This window comes from Hordeum vulgare, chromosome 5H (assembly GCF_904849725.1).
Source record: "Hordeum vulgare subsp. vulgare chromosome 5H, MorexV3_pseudomolecules_assembly, whole genome shotgun sequence".
Taxonomy (NCBI): Eukaryota; Viridiplantae; Streptophyta; class Magnoliopsida; order Poales; family Poaceae; genus Hordeum; species Hordeum vulgare.
Genome location: NC_058522.1, coordinates 583618427 through 583641663, shown reverse-complemented (window position 1 = coordinate 583641663; position 23237 = coordinate 583618427).

Sequence of the window (23237 nt, the reverse complement as noted above, 5' to 3'; positions counted from 1 at the left end):
TAATCCTTATTCACTTTTCTTTCGAAGTCTCTAAAAATTTCAGAATTATTCAGAGCTAGAAAAAGGAAGAGATGAGGAGGTTCTTGAGAGGATCTTCAAGCCATAACCCCAAGGAGGATGAGAAGAACCACCCCAAGTACGTAGTCCCTCGAGTCACAGAAGTTCGAGCGTGCGAGTGGCCAAGTGATGAATTTTTGCACGCCGTCGGACTTTATGAAGACTTTTATTACTTGGTGGAGAACGCAGGTCTTACTGTGTTCGTTGAAGATAACTGCCCACAATATCTCCTCCTCACCAATATTTTCGTTCAAAGCTTCAACTTTTATCCGAGGAAGAATCCTCCCACGGTTGAGTTCATGATATACGATGTCCCCTAGTGCATGACGCTGCAGGAGTTTTGCAATGTATGCAAATTACCTTATGTTGGGGATATCCATGACCCTCGTCCACGGGACTTGGAGGATTTCATTGGTTCTATTGTTGTTGGAGAGGAGAGAGGAGTGTCTCGCGCTAGAATTGCTAGCATACATTTTCCTGTGCTTCGCTACTTCTCACTATTTGTGGGAAAATGTTAGATTGGCCGTGGGGAGGCTGGATCACTTAGTTCTCCTGACCTTGCGGTTTTGCGCGAAGGCCTTTATAACGATAAGACTTATAGCTTGGGCGCTATAGTATCTGAACGGTTGAACCTGAACCGTTCTAAAGGTATTGTCTATGGAGGTATCTACGCTACCCGTCTTGCCAGACACTTTGAGATACCCATTATAGTGGGAGAGGAAGGAGAGATGCTTCTCCCTGAGAGATATCTGGATTATAACAGCATGGTTCGCCATGATTTTATGGATAGAGATGCTAGTAGACGAATGATTTACAACCTGGTATTTAGTCAGGGTACTCGAGAGACTATTACTTTGCCTGCTCCTTCTTTGTTTGATCTTCATGCAGGTAGGTACACTATTATGCCCGCGGACATCTACGCATATTGGGGCTTGGTCCAACTACAGGCGCCCGTGCCCGAGCCGCCAGTCGAGTACCAGACGCCAGTTTATCAGTGGGAGCCAGAGGAGCTCACACAACAGTGGCATCCACAGTCTGCTCCGGAGTATCCTGGAGTGGTTATTTCCCACCATGGAGTAGACCAAGCTAGGCCAAAAGCCTAAGCTTGGGGGAGTACGTGTTCTCACCGACTTTACATTCATGCTTATGCTTTCACTCTGTTAGCCGGTGTTTACACTTTGCCACTGTATTATCCATGCTAGTTTCTTTTTGTTTTCTTGTTTTCTTGTTTTGTGTCCTTTTGAGAAAACCCAAAAAGATTTTTCTTTCTTCTTTTGCTTGTTGGGAGCTTTCCTGTCTAAATAGTTTTCTTTTTCTTTGTGTCAAGGTAGAAGATATTGGTTACAATGCTTAGTGCTTCTTACATGCTTACCTGTTTAGCTTCCAAAGAGCCATACTATTTTGTCTTCTCCTTTGGGTTTACCTGCAGATTCAGCTTAGTCCAAACCGCTTATTATTGTTTTCATCGTTCGATCGTGCAAATGAAAGGCAACAATGATGATATATGATGAAGTGACTGAGACTGAAAAGCTGGTATGAACTATCTATTTTGTTTTTGTAAATATGACTAGCTTGTTGACCCAGATTTAGCTTTGTTGTGAGAGAACCATGTTTGCAATGACAACTTAGAGATCATAGTTTTTGATGCCATGCTTATTTAGCTCAGAGCTTATAATGGTTTGTCTTGATTGCCAACATAGATTTTGAGATGACTATGATGTAGTATGATAGAATGGTATTCTCCTTTGAATGTTTCAAGTGGCTTGACTTGGCGCATGTTCATGCATGTAGTTGAAACAAAATCAACATAGCCTCTATGATGTTTGTGTTCATGGTGATTTATATCCTGTTCATGCTTGCATTCAATGTTAGTCAAACTAATTGCATCTTGATGACTGTTGTCGCTCTCTAGTTGGTCGCTTCCCAGTCTTTTGCTAGCCTTCACTTGTACTAAGCGGGAATAGTGCTTGTGCATCCACCTCCATAAACCCAAAAGTTTTTCCATGAGATTCCACCATACCTACTTATTTGAGGTATCTACCTGCCGTTCCAAGTAAATTTGCATGTGCCATTCTCTAAACCTTCAAGAAATAAATCTGTTTTGCATGCCCGAACCGCTCATGTGGTGACAGAGGGCTATTGGTATCTTCCATGCTAGGAGTGTTCTCCTCGACATGTGTTTATTCACAGTCATTCATGAGAAAGGGCCGGTATTTGGGATGCCCAGTTCCACGCTTAAATCGAAAACATAACTGTAAAACAAGACTCCCCCCGGATTGATGTTAGTATGGACGGTACCGGAGGATTCGGCTAGCCGTGGAGTGTGATTGATTGGTGGTGGGGGAGTTAAAACTTTAATTTTCTGTTTGGGAACCGCCTATAGCAAGAGTAGCATGGAAGATATTGAGAATTCTTGGTCATTGCGTTGATAATGAAAGCATGCCACCCAAAATTATTATCTCTGTTTTCAAAGCTTGAGCTCTGGCACTTCTGCAAATCAATGCTTCCCTGTGCGAAGGGCATGTCTATTTATTTTCCTGTCGAGTCATCCTCCTCTTTTATAAGCACCAATTAGAGAGCACCTCTGTCATTTTTATGCTTTGCTTTTGAATGATATTGAGTATGACTATGACTGGATCTTCGTTGCTATGGATTACAATGTTTAGGCAACCCTTGATCTTTGAAAGTGTTCTGCATTTATGTTTTGCGGTATCAGAAAGAGCTAGCGAGATACCACCTATTCATATTGCTTCATGCTTGTTTTGATTGAAGTGTTGGTATTTGAAACTCATTATTATTTGCTCGTTAGCTAATTATGCCATTGATATTAGTTTACCGTGAGACCTTTGTGTCATTTGCTTATGTGGTTAACTTGTGATCTTGCTGAAATTCTGGTTATGAGTTAGAAATAGTTGCAACAACAAGATCAAACAGAGTTTGTCAAAGTTTTCTTTCTCTCTGAGTTTGTCAACTGAGTTGCTTGAGGACAATCAAGGTTTTAAGCTTGCGGGAGTTGATACGTCTCCAACATATCTACTTTTCAAAACTTTTTTGCCCTTGTTTTGGACTATATTTTGCATGATTTGAATGGAACTAACCTGGACTGATGTTGTTTTCAGCAGAATTGCCTTGGTGTTATTTTTGTGCAGAAATCAAAGTTCTCCAAACGTCCTGAAAATTTACGGGGAGCAGTTTTGGAAAATATCAAAAATACCTACGCCAGGATCCACTTGAGGGGGTGGGCAATGGGCCACAAGCCCCTGCTCCGCCACCACCCCCCTGGTGGCGGTGGGCAGGCTTGTGGGGCCCACAGGCACCTGCCGCCCCCAATTCTAGCTATATAAGTTGTCTTTCGTCCGAGAAAAAATAAAAAGAGAAGTTTTCGTCGCGTTTTCGATACGGAGGCGCCGCCACCACCTGTTCTTCATCTGGAGGGCTGATCTGGAGTCCGTCTTGGGCTCCGGAGAGGGGAAATCGTCGCCATCGTCGTCATCAACCTTCTTCCCTCTCCAATTCCAGGAAGCTCTTCGTCATTCGTGAGTAATCTATTCGTAGGCTCGCTGGGCGGTGATGAGTAGGATGAGATCTATCATGTAATCGAGTTAGTTTTGATGGGGATTGATCCCTAGTATCCTCTATGTTCTGAGATTTGATGTTGCTACTACTTTGCCATGCTTAATGCTTGTCACTAGGGCCCGAGTGCCATGATTTCACATCTGAAATTATTATGTTGTCACCAATATATGTGTGTTTTAGATCCGATCTTGCAAGTTGTAGTTACCTATTATGTGTTATGATCCGGCAACCACGGAGTGACAATAACCGGAACCACTCCCAGTGATGACCATAGTTTGAGCAGTTCATGTGTTCACCAAGTGCTAATGCGTTGGTCCAGTTCTTTATTAAAAGGAGAACCTTAATATCCCGTAGTTTCCTTTTGGTGTTGGAATTATGCCCTAGAGGCAATAATAAATATAGTTATTATTATAATTCCTGTATCAAGATAATCGTTTATTATCCATGCTATAATTGTATTGAATGAAGACTCATTTACATGTGTGGATGCATAGACAAAACACCGTCCCTAGCAAGCCTCTAGTTGGCTAGCCAGTTGATCGAAGATAGTCAGTGTCTTCTGATTATGAACAAGGTGTTGTTGCTTGATAACTGGATCACGTCATTAGGAGAATCACGTGATGGACTAGACCCAAACTAATAGACGTAGCATGTTGATCGTGTCATTTTGTTGCTACTGTTTTCTGCGTGTCAAGTATTTGTTCCTATGACCATGAGATCATATAACTCACTAACACCGGAGGAATGCTTTGTGTGTATCAAACGTCGCAACGTAACTGGGTGACTATAAAGATGCTCTATAGGTATCTCCGAAGGTGTTGGTTGAGTTAGTATGGATCGAGACTGGGATTTGTCACTCCGTGTGACGGAGAGGTATCTCGGGGCCCACTCGGTAATACAACATCACACACAAGCCTTGCAAGCAATGTAACTTAGTGTAAGTTGCGGGATCTTGTATTACGGAACGAGTAAAGAGACTTGCCGGTAAACGAAATTGAAATAGGTATACGGATACTGAAGATCGAATCTCGGGCAAGTAACATACCGAAGGACAAAGGGAATGACATACGAGATTATATGAATCCTTGGCACTGAGGTTCAAACGATAAGATCTTCGTAGAATATGTAGGATCCAATATGGGCATCCAGGTCCCGCTATTGGATATTGACCGAGGAGTCTCTCGGGTCATGTCTACATAGTTCTCGAACCCGCAGGGTCTGCACACTTAAGGTTCGACGTTGTTTTATGCGTATTTGAGTTATATGGTTGGTTACCGAATGTTGTTCAGAGTCCCGGATGAGATCACGGACGTCACGAGGATTTCCGGAATGGTCCGGAAACGAAGATTGATATATAGGATGACCTCATTTGATTACCGGAAGGTTTTCGGAGTTACCGGGAATGTACCGGGATTAACGAATGGGTTTCGGGAGTTCACCGGGGGGGCAGCCCACCCCGGGGAAGCCCATAGGCCTTGAGGGTGGCACACCAGCCCTTAGTGGGCTGGTGGGGCAGCCCAAAAGGGCCCTATGCGCCTAGGAAAGAAAATCAAAGAGAAAAGAAAAAAAAGGGAGGTGGGAAGGGAAGGAAGGACTCCCACCCACCAAACCAAGTCCAACTCGGTTTGGGGGGGAAGCCTTCCCCCTTGGACTCGGCCGACCCCCTTGGGGTTCCTTGAGCCCCAAGGCAAGGTCCCCTCCCTCCCACCTATATATACGGAGGTTTTAGGGCTGATTTGAAATGACTTTTCCACGGCAGCCCGACCACATACCTCCACGGTTTTTCCTCTAGATCGCGTTTCTGCGGAGCTCGGGCGAAGCCCTGCTGAGACGAGGTCATCACCAACCTCCGGAGCGCCGTCACGCTGCCGGAGAACTCTTCTACCTCTCTGTCTCTCTTGCTGGATCAAGAAGGCCGAGACCATCGTCGAGCTGTACGTGTAGGTGCCGTCCGTTCGGTACTAGATCGTGGGACTGATCGCGGGATTGTTCGCGGGGAGGATCAAGGGACGTGAGGACGTTCCACTACATCAATCGCATTCACTAACGCTTCTGCTGTATGGTCTACAAGGGTACGTAGATCACTCATCCCCTCTCGTAGATGGACATCACCATGATAGGTCTTCGTGCGCGTAGGAAAATTTTTGTTTCCCATGCGACGTTCCCCAACATTTGGACCCCGCTGCCACGGGAGGGATGGACAATAAATGTCATGCAAGTTTTTTTCCCTAAGCACGTATGACGACACACGGAATGCATGCCTACATCACATTAACAAACGGGAGCTAGCCACATATCTCTCCGTGTTATTGTTGTTGCATGATGAATATCATCCAAACAAATCACCGACCCAATGCCTATGAGTTTGTCCTACTGTTGCTATTGCTGTTACTTGTCTTGCTCTGCTGCTACTACTGTTGCTACTGTCGTTACTTGTCTTGCTCTGCTGCTACTACTGTTGCTACTGCCGTTACTTGTTTTGCTCTGCTGCTACTACTATTGCTACTGCCGTTACTTGTCTTGCTCTGCCGCTACTACTGTTGCTACTGCCGTTACTTGTCTTGCTCTGCTGCTACTACTGTTGCTACTGCTATTACTTGTCTTCCTCTGCTGCTGCTACTATTGTTGCTGCTGTTGTTACTTGCTTTGCTCTGCTGCTACTGTTGGTACTACTGTCGCTTGCTACTGTTGCTACTTGCTACTGCTGTCACTACTGTTGTTCCTTCCCACTGCTATTGCTCGTTACACTGCCGATATCCGCTACTTCGCAATTGTGCTTGCAGATACTAATCTTTCAGGTGTGGTTGAATCTAACAAATTTAGCTGCTAATACTTGAGAGTATACTCTCACCTCCTGACCGGCGTACCTACAAATCGGGTCGAATACTCTACCCTCGAAAACTGATGCGAACCCACGCGTTCGTGGGCCATCAACAACATTCTTCCAGTTTCATTACCGGGGAGTGCTATCAGCATTCTTCTGGTGCCGTTGTAGGAGAAGGTTAGTTCTTATAAGCATTCGTCTAGCTAACACTAGAGATTGCAGGACAACACTTTTCTGGAGCCATTGCCAGAGAAGCACAACTGACATCAGAGCTCTATCCAAGTTTTCCTTTGAAAAACTCCTTTCAAACAACCCTTTATGCTTTACAGAAATTCTACATTACTTCCGATCAACAATATATCATCCACATATATTTATCAGAAATTCTATAGTGATCCCACTCACTTCTTTGGAAATACAAGTTTCTCATAAACCTTGTATAAACCCAAAAGCTTTGATCATCTCATCAAAGCGTATATTCCAACTCTGAGATGCTTGCACCAGTCCATAGAAGGATCGCTGGAGCTTGCATACTTGTGAGCATCTTTAGGATCGACAAAACCTTCTCGTTGTATCACATACAACCTTTCCTCAAGGAAACCATCCAGGAAACAATGTTTTGACATCCTATGTGCAATATTTCTTAAATAATGCAGCAACTGCTAACATAATTCCAACAAACCTTTAGCATCGCTACGAGTGAGAAAGTCTCATCATAATCAACTCTTTGAACTTGTCGGAAACATCTTTGCGATAATTCGAGCTTTTCTTAATGGGGACTTTTCACCATCATCGCGTGTCTTCCTTTTAAATATCCATATGTACTTAATAGTCTTACGACCATCAAGTAGTTCTTCCAAAGTCTACACTTTGTTCTATACACGGATCCTCTCTCGGATTTCATGGCCTCCAGCCATTTGTCAAAATCCGGGCCCACCATCGCTTCTCCATAGCTCGTAGGTTCGTTGTTGTTCAACAACATGAGCTCCAAGACAGGGTTACCGTACCACTCTGTAGTAGTACACGACCTTGTCGACCTACGAGGTTTGTAGTAACTTGATCCGAAGCTCAATGATCACCATCATCAGTTTCCACTTCAATTGGTGTAGGCGACACATGAACAACTTCCTGCGCCCTGCTACACACTGGTTGAAGTGACGGTTCAATAACCTCATCAAGTACCATCATCCTCCCAATCAATTCTTTCGATAGGGACCTTTCCTTGAGAAAGGACCCATTTCTAGAAACAAACACTTTGCTTTCAGATCTGAGATAGGAGATGTACCCAACTGTTTTGGATATCCTATGAAGATGCATTTATCCGCTTTGGGTTCGAGCTTATGAGACTGAAACTTTTTCACATAAGCGTCGTAGCTCCAAACTTTCAAGAAACGACTGCTCAGGTTTCTCCAAACCATAGTTCATACCGTGTCATCTCAACGGAAATACGCGGTGCCCTATTTAAAGTGAATGCGGTTGTCTCTAATGCATAACCCATAAACGATAGTGGTAATTCGATAAGAGACATCATAGTATGCACCATATCAAATAGGACGCGTCTATGATGTTCGGACACACCATCACACTATGGTGTTCTAGGTGGCATGAATTGCGAAACAATTTCCACATTGTTTTAACTGTGTACCAAAACTCACAACTCATATATTCATCTCTATGATCATATCATAGACAGTTTATCCTCTTGTCACGCCGATCTTCACTCTAAAATAGCCTTGAACTTTTCAATATTTCAGACTTGTGATTCATCAAGTAAATACTCGTGTATCTACTCAAATTGTCAGTGAAGTAAGAACATAATGATATCCACTGTGTGCCTCAACACTCATTGGACTGCACACATAAAAAATGTATTACTTCCAACAAGTTACTTTTTTGTTCCTTGTGGTATGATTTGCATGTCTCAAGTGATTCGAAATCAAGTGAGTCCAAACGATCCATCTATATGGAGTTTCTTCATGTGTTTGTACCAATAGGTATGGTTTGCATGTCTCAAACGTTTAAAAAATGAGTGAGTACAAAGATCCATCAGCATGAAGCTTCTTCATGCATTTTACACCAACATGACTCAAGAGGCAGTGCCACAAGTAAGTGGTGCTATTATTACTACTTTGTATCTTTTGGCATCAATATTATGAATATGTGTATCACTACAATCGAGATTCAATAAACCATTGGAGGTATTTATTCAAGCAAATAGAATAACCATTATTCTCTTTAAATGAATAATCGTATTGCAATATACTCGATCTAATCATGTTCTTGATCAACGCAAACACCAAATAAAAAATATTTTGGTTTAACACTAATCCCTATGGTAGAGGGAGTGTGCGATGTTTGATCACATCAACCTTGGAAATACTTCCAACACATATCGTCACCTCGCCTTTAGCTAGTATCCGTTTATTCCGTAGCTTTTATTTCGAGTTACTAACACTTAGCAACTGAACCGGTATCTAATACCCTCATGCTACTAGTAGTACTAGTAAAGTACACATCAATATCATGTATATCAAATATACTTTTGTCGACTTCGCGAGCCTTCTCATCTACCAAGTATCTAGGGTAGCTCCGCCTCAGTGACCGTTCCCCTCATAACAGAAGCACTTAGTCTCGGCTTTGGGTTCAACCTTGGGTATCTTCATTGGAGCAGCAACTGGTTTTCCGTTTCATGAAGTATCCCTTCTAGCCCTTGCCCTTGTTGAAACTAGTGGTTTTACTAACCATCAACAATTGATGCTCCTTCTTGATTTCCATTTTCGCAGTGTCAAACATTGTGAATCGCTCAAGGATCATCATATCTATCCTTGATATGTTATAGTTCATCACGAAGCTCTTAGCAACTTGGTGTGAGTGACTTTGGAGAACCATCACTATCTCATCTGGAAGATCAACTCCCACTTGATTCAAGTGACCGTTGCACTTAGACAATCTGAGCACATGCTCAATGATTGAGATTTTCTCCTTTTACTTTGTAGACAAAGAATCTTGTCGGAGGTCTCATACCTCTCAACAAGGGCACGAGCATGAAATCCCAATTTCATCTCTTAGAACATCTCGTATGTTCCGTGATGTTAAAAACGTTTTCAGCGCCTCAATTCTAAGTTGTTAAGTATTACGCACTGAACTATCACATAGTCATCAAAAACGTGTATGTCAGATGTTCGCAACATCCACAGAGGACGCTCAAGGTGCAGCACACCGAGCGGTGCATTAAGGACATAAGCCTTCTGCGCAACAATGAGGACAATCCTTAGTTCACGGACTTAGTCCACAAAGTTGCTACTATCATCTTTCAACTAAATTTTCTCTAGGAACATATAAAAACATTAGATCTACAGCGCAAGCTACAACATAATTTGCAAAGACCTTTTGACTATGTTCATGAAAATTAGTTCAATTAATCATATTACTTAAGAACTCCCACTCAAATAGACATCCCTCTAGTCATTCAAGTGGCGCATGATCCAAATCCACTAACTCAAATCCGATCATCACGTGAGTTGAGAATAGTTTCAGTGGTCAACATCTCCAAGTTGATCATATCAACTATATGATTCATGCTCAACCTTTCGGTCTCTTGTGTTCCGAGGCCATGTCTGCGCATGCTAGGCTCGTCAAGTTTAACCCGAGTGTTTCCACGTGTGCAGCTTTTTTGCACCCATTGTATGTGAACGTTGAGTCTATCACACACGATCATCATGTGGTGTCTCGAAACGACGAACTGTTGCAACGGTGCACAGTCGGGGAGAACACAATTTTATCTTGAAATTTTAGTGAGGGATCACCTTATAATGCTATCATCGTTCTAAGCAAAATAAGGTGCATAAAAAGGATTAACATCACATGCAATTCATAAGTGACATGATATGACCATGATCTTGTGCTTCTTGATCTCCATCACCAAAGCACCGACGTGATCTTCATCGTCACCAGCGCCACACCATGATCTCCATCATCGTGACGCCATCGAGGTTGTCGTGCTATCTATGCTATTACTACTAAAGCTACAACCTAGCAATATAGTAAACGCATCTGCAAACGCAAACGTTAGTTTAAAGACAGCCCTATGGCTCCTGCCGGTTGCCGCACCATCGACGTGCAAGTCAATATTTAACTATTACAACATGATCATCTCATACATCCAATATATCACATCATGTCTTTGGCCATATCACATCACATGCATACCCTGCAAAAACAAGTTAGACGTCCTCTAAGTTGTTGTTGCATGTTTTATGTGGCTGCTATGGGTATCTAGTATGATCGCATCTTACTTACGCAAAACCACAACGGTGATGTGCAAATTGCTATTTAACCTCTCTCCAAGGACCTTCTTGGTCAAATCCAATTCAACTAAAGTTGAAGAAACAAACACCCGCGAGTCATCTTTATGCAACAAGTTGCATGTTAGTCGATGAAACCGGTCTCTCGTAAGCGTACGAGTAAGGTTGGTCCGGGCCGCTTCAATCGAACAATATCGTTGAATCGAGAAAAGACTAAGGAGGACAGCAAATCGAACATCAACACCCACAAAAACTTTCGTGTTCTACTCGAGATTACATCTACGCATGAACCTAGCTCATGAAGCCACTGTTGGAGAACGTTGCATGGGAAACAAAAAAATTCCTACGCACACGAAGACCTATCATGGTGATGTTTATCTACGCGAGGGAGATCGGATCCACATACCCTTGTAGATCGCTAAGCGGAAGCGTTATTAAACGCGGTTGATGTAGTGGTACGTCTTCACGATCCGTCCCACGAACCGTCTTGTGATCCGTCCAGATCAAGTGCCGAACGGACGGCACCTCCGCGTCCCGCACACGTACAACTCGATGACGATCTCCGCCTTCTTGATCCAGCAAGAGGGACGGGGAAGTAGATGAGTTCTCCGGAAGCGTGACGGCGCACCGGTGATGGTGATGATCTATTCCTGCAGGGCTCCACCCGAGCTCCGTAGAAAACCGATCTAGAGGAAGAACTACAAAGTAGAGGAGAGGGCAGCACATGGCAAACTTGTGTCTCAAAATCCCTAAACCTCTAGTATATATAGGAGGAGGGAGGAGGCAGCCTTGGCGCCTGCTACCTCTTGAGCTTGAGTTGGTTTTTCCCTTGAAGAGGAAAGGGTGATGCAGGACAATAGCAGTAAGTATTTCCCTCAGTTTGAGAACCAAGGTATCAATCCAGTAGGAGTATCAAGCCAAGTCTCCAAAGTACCTGCGCAAAAATAGCAAACTTGCACCCAACGCTACAAAGGGGTTGTCAATCCCTTCACGATTGATTGCAAGGTGAGATCTGAAGGCGGAAAGTGCAATAAAGTAAAAGTGTAGGGCTGCAAATATGATGTGAAGTAGACCCGGGGGGCTATAGTGTTCACTAGAGGCTTCTCTCATGATAGCAAATATTATGGTGGGTGAACGAATTACTGTCGAGCAATTGATAGAACCGCACAAAGTCATGACGATATCTAAGGCAATGATCATACATATAGGCATCACGTCCGAGACAAGTAGACCGATACTTTCTGCATCTACTACTATTACTCCACACATCGACCGCTATCCAGCATGCATCTAGTGTATTGAGTTCATAACAAACAGAGTAACGCCTTAAGCAAGATGACATGATGTAGAGGGATAAATTCATGCAATAGATATAAACCCCATCTTTTTACCCTTGATGGCAACAACACGATGTGTGCCTCGCTACCCCTTCGGTCATTGGGTGAGGTCATCGCACGGTATGAACCCAAAACCAAGCACTTCTCCCATTGCAAGAATTATAGATCAAGTTGGCCAAACAAAACCCACAACTCGAAGAGAATTACAAGGATATGAAATCATGCATATAAGAGATGAGAAGAAACTCAAATAAGATTCATAAATAATCTGATCATAAATCCGCAATTCATCGGATCTCGGCAAACACACCGCAAAAGAAGATTACATCGGATAGATCTCCATGGAGATCATGGAGAACTTTGTATTGAAGATCCAAGAGAGAGAAGAAGCCATCTAGCTACTAGCTATGGACCGGAAGGTCTATGGTAAACTACTCACGCATCATCGGAGAGGCAATGGTGTTGATGAAGAAGCCCTCCGTGTCCGAATCCCCCCTCCGGCAGGGCACCAGAACGTGCCCCAGATGGGATCTTGCATAGACAGAACCTTGCGGCGGCGGAAAAGTATTTTCGTGGCTCTCTCTCGTGGTTTCAGATTTTTTGGGGATTTATAGGCGGAAGAAGTAGGGTAAAGGAGCTACAAGCCTGTTAGGCGCCCCCCCATGGCCGCGGCTAGGGGGCTTGTGGCCTCCCCTAGTGCCCTTTGCCTTGGTTCCCAAGCTTCATGCGTATCTTATGTTCCGGAAAAAAAATCTTTTCGGAGGTTTTATTCCGTTTGGACTCCGTTTAATATTCTCCTGTGAAAAAGGTCAAAAACACGGAAAAAACAGGAACTGGCACTTGGCACTGAGTTAATAAGTTAGTCCCAAAAAAGATATAAAATGCATACAAAATATCCAAAGTTTGACAAGATAATAGCATGGAACCATCAAAAATTATAGATACGTTGGAGACGTATCAAGCATCCCCAAGCTTAACTCCTGCTCGTCCTTGAGTAGGGAAGTGATAAAGATTGAATTTTTGATGTGGAATGCTACCTAGCATATTTGTCCTTTGTAACTTCTTTCATGTGACTTGAATGTTCAGATCCGTAAGATTCAAAACAATTGTTTGCTATTGACATGAAAACAATAATACTTCAAGCAAACTAGCAAGGTAATCATGACCTTTCAAAATAACAAGGCCAAAGAAAGATATTCCTACAAAATCATATAGTCTGGCCATGCTCCTTCATCCCCACACAACGAATTTAAATCATGCACAACCCCGGTATTGGCCAAGTAATTGTTTTTGCACTCTTACTTTCTCAAACTTTTTCAACTCTCACGCAATACATGAGCGTGAGCCATGGATATAGCACTATAGGTGAATAGAGTGTGGTGGAGGTTGTGAGGCAAAAAGGAGGAGATGGTCACATTGACTCGGCGTATCAACGGGCTATGGAGATGCCCATCAATAGATATCAATGTGAAATAGTAGGGATTACCATGCAATGAATGCACTTAGAGCTATAAGTGTGTGAAAGCTCAAAAGGAGAACTAGTGAGTGTGCATCCAACTTGCTTGCTCACGAAGACCTAGGGCAATTTTGAGGAAGCCCATCATTGGAATATACAAGCCAAGTTAGATAATGAAGATTCCCACTAGTATATGGTGGTGACAAAACAAGAGACTCTCAATCATGAAGAACATGGTGCTATTGTGAAGCACAAGTGTGGAAAAAGATAGTAGCATTGTCCCTTCTCTCTTTTTCTCTCTCTCTCTTTTTGGGCTCTTTGGCCTCTTTCTATATTATTATTTTGTGTGGGTAACTTTGGCCTTTTTTTTAATTTCCTCACATGGCACAATGCTCTAATAATGATGATCATCACACTTTTATCTACTCACAGCTCAATGCTTAGAACAATGATGACTCTATAGGAAATGCCTCCGGCAGTGTACCGGGATGTGCAACGATCTAGCTTAGCGTATGACTCGCTAGCTATCTTACGATCATGCAATGACAATATGAAAGTGACGACACATGTCATGAGACGGTGTTGGAAATATGCCCTAGAGGCAATAATAAATTAGTTATTATTATATTTCTTAGTTCATGATAATCGTTTATTATCCATGCTATAATTGTATAGATTGGGAACACAATACTTGTGTGGATACATAGACAAAACAATGTCCCTAGTAAGCCTCTAGTTGACTAGCTCGTTGATCAAAGATGGTTAAGGTTTCCTGGCCATAGGCAAGTGTTGTCACTTGATAACGGGATCACATCATTAGGAGAATCATGTGATGGACTAGACCCAAACTAATAGACGTAGCATGTTGATCGTGTCATTTTGTTGCTACTGTTTTCTGCGTGTCAAGTATTTGTTCCTATGACCATGAGATCATATAACTCACTAACACCGGAGGAATGCTTTGTGTGTATCAAACGTCGCAACGTAAGTGGGTGACTATAAAGATGCTCTACAGGTATCTCCGAAGGTATTCATTGAGTTAGTATGGATCAATACTGGGATTTGTCACTCCGTATGACGGAGAGGTATATCGGGGCCCACTCGGTAATACAACATCACACACAAGCCTTGCAAGCAATGTGACTTAGTGTAAGTTGCGGGATCTTGTATTACGGAACGAGTAAAGAGACTTGCCGGTAAACGAGATTGAAATAGGTATGCGGATACTGACGATCGAATCTCGGGCAAGTAACGTACCGAAGGACAAAGGGAATGACATACGGGATTATATGAATCCTTGGCACTGAGGTTCAAATGATAAGATCTTCGTAGAATATGTAGGATCCAATATGGGCATCCAGGTCCCGCTATTGGATATTGACCGAGGAGTCTCTCGGGTCATGTCTACATAGTTCTCGAACCCGCAGGGTCTGCACACTTAAGGTTCGACGTTGTTTTATGCATATTTGAGTTATATGGTTGGTTACCGAATGTTGTTCGGTGTCCCGGATGAGATCACGGATGTCACGAGGGTTTTCGGAATGATCCACAAATGAAGATTGATATATAGGATGACCTCATTTGATTACCGGAAGGTTTTCGGAGTTACCGGGAATGTACCGGGAATGACGAATGGGTTCCGGGAGTTCACCGAGGGGGCACCCACCCCGGGGAAGCCCATAGGTATTGGGGGTGCCGCACCAGCCCTTAGTGGGCTGGTGGGACAGCCCAAAAGGGGCCTATGTGCATTGGGAAGAAAATCAAAGAGAAAAAGAAAAAAAAGGAGGAGGTGGGAAAGGGAAGAAGGAGTCCACCTTCCAAACCAAGTAGGACTCGGTTTGGGAGGGGAATCCTTCCCCCCTTGGCTCGGCCGACCCCTTGGGGGTTCTTGGACCCCAAGGCAAGGCTCCCCCCTCTCCCTCCTATATATAGTGGGGTTTTAGGGCTGATTTGAGACAACTTTGCCACGGCAGCCCGACCACATATCTCCACGGTTTTACCTCTAGATCGCGTTTCTGCGGAGCTCGGGCGGAGCCCTGCTGAGACGAGATCATCACCAACCTCCGGAGCGCCGTCATGCTGCCGGAGAACTCTTCTACCTCTCCGTCTCTCTTGCTGGATCAAGAAGGCCGAGATCATCGTCGAGCTGTACGTGTGCTGAACGTGGAGGTGCCGTCCGTTCGGCACTAGATCGTGGGACTGATTGCGGGATAGTTCGCGGGGTGGATCGAGGGACGTGAGGACGTTCCACTACATCAACTGCGTTCACTAACTCTTCTGTTGTATGGTCTACAAGGGTACGTAGATCACACATCCCCTCTCGTAGATGGACATCACCATGATAGGTCTTCGTGCGCGTAGGAAAAATTTTGTTTCCCATGCGACGTTCCCCAACAGTGGCATCATGAGCTAGGTTCATGCGTAGATGTCTTCTCGAGTAGAACACAAAACTTTTTGTGGGCGGTGATGTGCGTTTTGCTGCCCTCCTTAGTTTTTTCTTGATTCCGCGGTATTGTTGGATCGAAGCGGCTCGGACCGACATTACTCGTACGCTTACGAGAGACTGGTTTCATCGGTCCGAGTAACTCCGATGCTCAAAGATGACTGGCGGGTGTCAGTTTCTCCAACTTTAGTTGAATCGGATTTGACCAAGGAGTTCCTTGGATGAGGTTAAATAGCAACTCATATATCTCCGTTGTGGTGTTTGCGTAAGTAAGATGCGATCCTACTAGATACCCATGGTCACCACGTAAAACATTCAACAACAAAATTAGAGGACGTCTAACTTGTTTTTGCAGGGTATGCTTGTGATGTGATATGGCCAACGATGTGATGTGATATATTGGATGTATGAGATGATCATGTTGTAATAGTTAATATCGACTTGCACGTCGATGGTACGGCAACCGGCAGGAGCCATAGGGTTGTCTTTATAACTAACGTTTGTGCTTGCAGATGCGTTTACTATTTTGCTAGGATGTAGCTTTAGTAGTAATAGCATGAGTAGCACGACAACCCCGATGGCGACACGTTGATGGAGATCATGGTGTGACGCCGGTGACAAGAAGATCGTGTCGGTGCTTTGGTGATGGAGATCAAGAAGCACGTGATGATGGCCATATCATGTCACTTATGAATTGCATGTGATGTTAATCCTTTTATGCACCTTATTTTGCTTAGAACGACGGTAGCATTATGAGGTGATCTCTCACTAAAATTTCAAGACGAAATTGTGTTCTCCCCGACTGTGCACCGTTGCTACAGTTCGTCGTTTCGAGACACCACGTGATGATCGGGTGTGATAGACTCAACGTTCACATACAACGGGTGCAAAACAGTTGCGCACGCGGAACACTCGGGTTAAGCTTGACGAGCCTAGCATGTGCAGACATGGCCTCGGAACACATGAGACCGAAAGGTCGAGCATGAATCATATAGTTGATATGATTAGCATAGAGATGCTTACCACTGAAACTATTCTCGACTCACGTGATGATCGGACTTGAGATAGTGGATTTGGATCATGTACCACTCAAATGACTAGAGAGATGTACTTTTTGAGTGGGAGTTCTTAAGTAATATGATTAATTGAACTAATTGTCATGAACATAGTCTAATGGTCTTTGTGAATTACGATGTGGCTTGCGCTATAGCTCTACTGTTTTTATATGTTCCTAGAGAAAATTTAGTTGAAAGTTGATAGTAGCAAACTTTGCAGACTAAGTCTGTAAAACCGAGGATTGTCCTCGTTGCTGCGCAGAAGGCTTATGTCCTTAATGCACCACTCGGTGTGCTGCACCTCGAGCGTCGTCTGTGGATGTTGTGAACATCTGACACACACGTTTCTGATGACTACACGATAGTTCAGTGCAAAGTACTTAATGGCTTAGAAGCAAGGCGCCGAAAATGTTTTAAAACGTCACGGAACATAAGTGATGTTCTAAAGCGATGAAATTGTGATTTCATGCTTGTGCCCTTGTTAAGAGGTATGAGACCGTCGACAAGATTCTTTTTCCACAAAGTAAAGGAGAAAATCTCAATCGTTGAGCGTGTGCTCAGATTGTTTGAATACGACAATCACTTGAATCAAGTGGGAGTTAATCTTCTGGATGAGATAGTGATAGTTCTCCAAAGTCACTGCCACCAAGCTGTAAGAGCTTCGTGATGAACTATAACATATCAAGGATAGATACAATGATCTTTGAGTGATTAGCAATGTTTGACACTGCGAAAGTAGAAATCAAGAAGGAGCATCAATAGTTGATGGTTTGTAAAACCACTAAGTTTCAAGAAAGGCAAGGGCTAGAAGGGATACTTCGTGAAACGGCAAAACAGTTGCTGCACTAATGAAGAGACCCAAGATTAAACCCAAACCTGAGACTAAGTGCTTCTGCAATGAGGGGAACAATCACTCAGGTGGAGCAACTCTAGATGATTGGTAGATAAGAAGGCTGGCAAAAGTCGAAAGATGTATATTTGATATACATGATGTTGATGTGTACTTTACTAGTACTCCTAGTAGCATGAGGGTATTGGATACCGGTTCGGTTGCTAAGTGATTAGTAACACGAAATGAAAGCTACGACATAAACGGAGACTAGCTAAAGGCGAGGTGATGATACGTGTTGGAAGTGTTTCCAAGGTTGATATGATCAAACATCGCACGTTCCCTCTACCATCGGGATTGGTGTTAGACCTAAATAATTGTTATTTGGTGCTTGCGTTAAGCATGAACATGATTGGATCGTGTTTATTGCAATACGATTATTCATTTAAAGAGAATAATGGTTTCTCTATTTTCTTGAATAATCCCCTTCAATGGTTTATTGAATCTCGATCGTAGTGATACACATGTTCATAATATTGGTGCCAAAAGATACAAGGTAATGATGATAGTACCACTTATTTGTGGCACTGCCGCTTGAGTCATGTTAGTATAAATTGCATGAAGAGGCTCCATGCTGATGGATCTTTATACTCACTTGATTTTGAATCACTAGTGACATGCAAATCATACCACATGAGCAAGGCCTTATTTTTATTGAGATGAAACAAGATAGTAACTTGTTGGAAGTAATACATTTTGATGTATGCAGTCCAATGGGTGTTGAGGCACGCAGTGGATATCATTATGTTCTTACTTCAATGATGATTCGAGTAGATACTAGAGTATTTACTCAATGAATCGCAAGTCTGAAATATTGAAAAGTTCAATTCTGTTTCGGAGTGAAGTTCGTCGTAACAAGAGGATAAACTGTCTACGATATGATCATAGAAATGAATATCTGAGTTACGAGTTTTGGTACGCAGTTAAGACAATGTGGAAATTGTTTCGCAGTTCATGCCACCTAGAACATCATAGTGTGATGATGTGTCTGAACGTCATAGCCACACACTATTCGGTATGGTGCATGCTATGATGTCTCTTATCGAATTACCACTATCGTTTATGGGTTATGCATTAGAGACAACCGCATTCACTTTAAGTAGGGCACCGCGTATTTCCGTTGAGATGACACAGTATAGACTGAGGTTTAGAGAAATCTAAACTGTCATTTCTTGAAAGTTTGGGGCTTCGACACTTATGTGAAAAAGTTTCAGTCTGATGAGCTCGAACCCAAAGCGGATAAATGCATCTTCATAGGATATCCAAAACAGTTGGGTACATCTCCTATCTCAGATCCGAAAGCAAAGTGTTTGTTTCTAGAAACGGATCCTTTCTCGAGGAAAGGTTTCTCTCGAAATAATTGAGTGGGAGAGTGTAGAACTTGATGAGGTTAATGAACCATCACTTCAACCAGTGTGTAGCAGGGCGTAGGAAGTTGTTCCTGTGGCGCCTACACCAATTGAAGTGGAAGCTGATGATGGTGATCATTGAGCTTCGAATCAAGTTACTACAAACCTCGTAGGTTGACAAGGTCGCGTACTACTGCAGAGTGGTACGGTAACCCTGTCTTGGAGGTCATGTTGTTGAGCAACAATGAACTTACGAGTTATGAAGAAAGCATTGGTGGGCCCGGAATCCGACAAATGGATGGAAGCCATGAAATCCGAGAGAGGATCCATGTATGAAAACAAAGTGTAGACTTTGGAAGAATTACTTGATGGTCATAGGACTATTGAGTAAAATTGGATCTTTAAAAGAAGACAGACAATGATGGTGATAAGTCACTATTAAGAAAAGCTCGACTTGTTGCAATGATGTTTTCGACAAGATCAAACAGTTGACTATGATGAGATTTTCTCACTCGTAGTGATGCTAAAGGTTTGTTAGAATTATGTTAGTTGTTGATGCATTATTTGTGAAATATTGCACGTAGGATGTCAAAACATTGTTTTCTCGACGGTTTCCTTGAGCAAACATTGTATGTGATACAACCAGAAGGTTTTGTCGATCCTAAAGATACTAGCAAGTATGCAAGCTCCAGTGATCCTTCAATGGACTGGTGCAAGCATCTCGGAGTTGGAATATACACTTTGATGATATGATCAAAGATTTTGGGTTTGTACAAGGTTTATGAGAAACTTGTATTTCCAAATAAGTGAGTGGGAGCACTATAGAATTTCTGATAAGTATATGTGGTTGACATATTGTGGATCAGAAGTAATGTAGAATTTCTGTAAAGCATACAAGGTTGTTTGAAAGGGTTTTTCAAAGGAGTACCTGGATTGCGCTACTTGAACGTTGAGCATCAAGGATCTATGGAGATAGATCGAAAGCGCTTAATGGAAGTTTCAACAAGATGCATGCCTTGACAAGTTTTTGAAGGAGTTCAAAATAGATCAGGAAAGAAGGAGTTCTTGGTTGCGTTGTGAGGTGTGAATTTGAGTAAGACTCAAAACCCAAACCCCGGCCGAATAAAGAGAATAGACGAAGGTCGTCTTCTATGCCTTAGTCGTAGACTCTACAATATGCCATGCTGAGTACCGCACCTGATGTGTGACTTGCAGCAAGTCTGTTAAGAGGTACACAGAGTGATCCAGGATTGAATCACTGATCAGCGGTCAAAGTTATCCTTAGTAACTAAATAGACTAAGGAATTTTTCTCGATTATGGAGGTGGTTAAAGAGTTCGTCGTAAAGGGTTACGTCGATGCAAGCTTTGACACTAATCCGAATAACTATGAGTAGTGAAACGGATTCGTATAGTAGAGTAGATATTTGGAGCATTTCCGAATAGCACGTAATAGCAGCATCTATAAGATGACATAAAGATTTGTAAAGAACACACGGATCTGAAAGTTTCAGAACTGTTGACTAAAACCTCTCTCACGAGCAAGACGTGATCATACCCCATAACTATATTGGTGTTGGATTCGTCGGAATCACATGGTGATGTGAACTAGATTATTGACTCTAGTGCAAGTGGGAGACTGTTGGAAATATGCCCTAGAGGCAATAATAAATTAGTTATTATTATATTTCTTAGTTCATGATAACCGTTTATTATCCATGGTATAATTGTATTGATTGGAAACACAATACTTGTGTGGATACATAGACAAAACACTGTCCCTAGTAAGCCTCTAGTTGACTAGCTCGTTGATCAAAGATGGTTAAGGTTTCCTGGCCATAGGCAAGTGTTGTCACTTGATAATGGGATCACATCATTAGGAGAATCATGTGATGGACTAGACCCAAACTAATAGACGTAGCATGTTGATCGTGTCATTTTGTTGCTACTGTTTTCTGCGTGTCAAGTATTTGTTCCTATGACCATGAGATCACATAACTCACTAACACCGGAGGAATGCTTTCTGTGTATCAAACGTCGCAACATAACTGGGTGACTATAAAGATGCTCTACAGGTATCTCCGAAGGTGTTCGTTGAGTTAGTATGGATCAATACTGGGATTTGTCACTCCGTATGACGGAGAGGTATCTCGGGGCCCACTCGGTAATACAACATCACACACAAGCCTTGCAAGCAATGTGACTTAGTGTAAGTTGCGGGATCTTGTATTACGGAATGAGTAAAGAGACTTGCCGGTAAACGAGATTGAAATAGGTATGCGGATACTGACGATCGAATCTCGGGCAAGTAACATACCGAAGGACAAAGGGAATGACATACGGGATTATATGAATCCTTGGCACTGAGGTTCAAACGATAAGATCTTCGTAGAATATGTAGGATCCAATATGGGCATCCAGGTCCCGCTATTGGATATTGACCGAGGAGTCTCTCGGGTCATGTCTACATAGTTCTCGAACCCGCAGGGTCTGCACACTTAAGGTTCGACGTTGTTTTATGCGTATTTGAGTTATATGGTTGGTTATCGAATGTTGTTCAGAGTCCCTGATGAGATCACGGACGTCACGAGGGTTTCCGGAATGATCCGGAAACGAAGATTGATATATAGGATGACCTCATTTGATTACTGGAAGATTATAGGATGCGCATTGGGAAGAAAATGAAAGAGAAAAAGAAAAAAAAAGGAGGAGGTGGGAAAGGGAAGAAGGACTCCACCTTCCAAACCAAGTAGGACTCGGTTTGGGAGGGGAAACTTTCCCCCCTTGGCTCGGCCGACCCCTTGGGGGTTCTTGGACCCCAAGGCAAGGCTCCCCCCTCTCCCTCCTATATATAGTGGGGTTTTAGGGCTGATTTGAGACAACTTTGCCACGGCAGCCCGACCACATATCTCCACGGTTTTACCTCTAGATCGCGTTTGTGCGGAGCTCGGGCAGAGCCCTGCTGAGACGAGATCATCACCAACCTCCAGAGCGCCGTCACGCTGCCGGAGAAATCTTCTACCTCTCCGTCTCTCTTGCTGGATCAAGAAGGCCGAGATCATCATCGAGCTGTACGTGTGCTGAACGCGGAGGTGCCGTCCGTTCGGCACTAGATCGTGGGACTGATCGCGGGATAGTTCGCGGGGCGGATCGAGGGACGTGAGGACGTTCCACTACATCAACCGCGTTCACTAACGCTTCTGCTGTACGGTATACAAGGGTACGTAGATCACACATCACCTCTCGTAGATGGACATCACCATGATAGGTCTTCGTGCGCGTAGGAAAAATTTTGTTTCCCATGCGACGTTCCCCAACAGACGGAACGGTGGGAGTTGCATGGCAATATAATTCAGAATGGATATGAAAAGGCCATGATAGGTAGGTATGGTGGCTGTTTTGAGGAAAGTCTATGGTGGTTTTGTGTATCGGCGAAAGTTGCACGGCACTAGAGAGGCTAGCAATGGTGGAAGGTGAAAGTGCATCTATGCCATGGACTCACATTAGTCATGAAGAACTCACATACTTTTTGCGAATGTTTTTATTAGTAATCGAAACAAAGTGCTAAACGCATACTCCTAGGGGAAGGGTTGGTAGGTGTTAACAATCACGCGATCCTGACCGCAACACAAAGGATGACAATCAATAATTCGATTATGCTTCGACTTCCTAACCTAGCGGTTCACCATACGTGCATGTTACAGGAATCACTAACTTCAACACAAGTATTTCTAGATTCACAACACCCTACTAACATGACTCTTAATATTACCAAATCCATGTCTCAAAACTAATTGAGAGGAATCAAACTTCTCTTTGTAATCAATGCACATGAATATGTAAGTTTTATTGTATCCTCTTTGGATGCCTATCATCTTTAGGACTACTTTCTTAGCACAAGCCAACTACCAAGTTACTCAGAGAGAGCACTCTCAAAAAGATATAAGTG